This window comes from Apium graveolens, chromosome 6 (genome assembly GCF_009905375.1).
Source record: "Apium graveolens cultivar Ventura chromosome 6, ASM990537v1, whole genome shotgun sequence".
Classification (NCBI taxonomy): domain Eukaryota; kingdom Viridiplantae; phylum Streptophyta; class Magnoliopsida; order Apiales; family Apiaceae; genus Apium; species Apium graveolens.
Window position 1 is genome coordinate 94,445,348 of NC_133652.1, and position 2,493 is coordinate 94,447,840.

A 2,493-nucleotide genomic window follows, 5' to 3' on the forward strand; every position below is an offset into this window, starting at 1 on the left:
CAAACAACTTATGCCTTTCATACTGATGATATTATTGAGTTGAGATTATATCTTAAAACCATGTTTATTAGTTACAGAGATCAAACTTTAACATGTGAAAGAATAACTTCTGAAAATCTTGCTTTTAAAAAGAGGAATGATTATTTAGAAAAAGAGTTAGTCATGTTCTATCAAACTCAGAAAGAAAGAGACGATGCCTTTTATGTTAGAGATGAATTGCTGAAAATGAATAAATCTTTAAAAACTGAGTTAAAAAAGGAGAGAGAGATTATCAGGACTTGGACTAACTTTGGTAGAACAACTCAGAATTTATTAAGTAGTGGAAACTGGAAAGAGGGCTTAGGTTATGGAGATGATAAAAGTGAAAAAGGAACTGAACAAATTGAGCCAATTGTTGTTAAACAAACTGTTAAGCCAAAGGTAAATCCTGTTAAGTTTGTAGCTAAAACTGTAAAGTCTGATTCTGAAAAGATGAAAGAGTCTGTGACAGAAGTTAAGGAGAAGTCAACTTCTGACAAATTAGAACAGGATAAACCAGCTGAAGTCAACATAGGCTTAATGACAAAGAAGCAGTTTAAGCATGAGCTGAAAGAAATAAGGAATGTCAACAAGGTAAAGGCAGCTAGGAAAAATAGGAATTGAAAGGAAGGTGTGAATAAAAGCAATAATTATATGCATGTTCCTAATGCTCCTAGAAAGAAATGTTATAACTGTGGAAACTCTAACCATCTTGCTTCTTTTTGCAGGAAGAATAAGAATATAAACTCTTTACCTCCTAAGTCAGGAGTTAAGAGTCAGTCTGTTAGGTTTAAGCCACAAAATCCTTGTTTTCATTGTGGTAGTTTATGACATTCCATTTATACTTGTAAGGAATATCATAGTTTGTACTATGATTATTATCAAAGAAAACCTTCTTTGAAGAAAGTTGCTTTAATTCCTTCTAGTGTAAAGTCTGATACAAAGTCTGATATAAGTTCTGATAAACAACATGTTAGCATAAACTCTGATATCAAAACCGCTGCAAATGCTAACAAACTTAAAAAGGCCAAAGGATCCAAGCAAGTCTGGGTCCTTAAAACTAACCATTAGTGGTCTTTGTGATTGTAGGGCAACATGAAAAACATCCTAGTACTGGATAGTGGATGTTCAGGACATATGACTGGAAATAAAGCTCTGCTCTCAGACTTTGTGGAGAAAGCTGGCCCGGGAGTTTCTTATGGAGATGGCAACATGGGAAAAACTCTGGGATATGGCAATATTAATCTTGGGAATATCATCATTGAAACAATAGCTCTTGTCTCAGGACTTAAACATAATCTACTGAGTGTGAGTCAAATTTGTGACAGAGGTTATCATGTGGATTTCTTTGAAGAATGCTGTGAAGTTTTAAGCAATTCTACAGGCAAAGTGGTTCTGAAAGGTTACAAGCATGGTAACATTTATGAAGCCAGACTTTCAACAAGTTCTGATGGTTATGCAATCTGTGTGTTGAGTAGAGCATCAATTGAAGAAAGCTGGAATTGGCATAAAAGACTCTCTCATTTAAACTTCAACAACATAAATGAGCTTGTAAAGAAAGATCTTGTGAGAGGACTGCCAAAATCAGTATTTGCTCCTGATGGCCTTTGAGATTCATGTCAAAAGGAAAAACAAAGAAAATCTTCTTTCAAGAGCAAAATTGAGTCATCAATTCTTGAGCCTTATCACCTACTGCATGTTGATCTATTTGGTCCAGTCAATGTCATGTCTATTATAAAGAAGAAATATGTTATGGTTATAGTGGATGAGTTCACAAGGTACACTTGGGTTTATTTCCTGCACAAGAAGAATCAAACTGCATCTACTCTAACTGAACATGTTAGATAGCTGGATAAGTTGGTCAAAGATTTTGTTAAAATTATAAGAAGTGATAATGGCATTGAGTTCAAGAATTCAATCATGGAAGAGTTCTGCAAAGAACATGGAATCAAACAAGAATTTTCTGCACCTGGAACTTCACAGCAAAATGAAGTTGTAGAAAGAAAGAACAAGACTCTCATTGAAGCTGCACGAACTATGCTTGATGAAGCAAAGATGCCAACCTACTTTTGGGATGAAGCTGTGCAGACTGCTTATTTTATACAGAATGCTACACTCATAAACAAGCAAGGAAAAACACCATATGAGATGGTGAAGAAAAAGAAGTCAAATCTGAAATACTTTCATGTATTTGGATGTAATTGTTTTGTTCTTAAGACTCATCCTGAACAACTGTCAAAATTTGATCTAAAAGTTGATGAAGGAATTTTTGTTGGATATCCACTTTCCACAAAAGCTTTCAGAGTCTACAATTTAAGAACAAGGGTTGTCATGGAATCTATCAATGTATCTTTTGATGATAAGAAGATTACTGGACTTGAAGATTTCAATGAACACGATCAGCTGAGATTTGAAAATGAAGACTCAAATTTTGATTCTGTAAATTTTGATGACTTAAACTCTGATCCTGTAGGT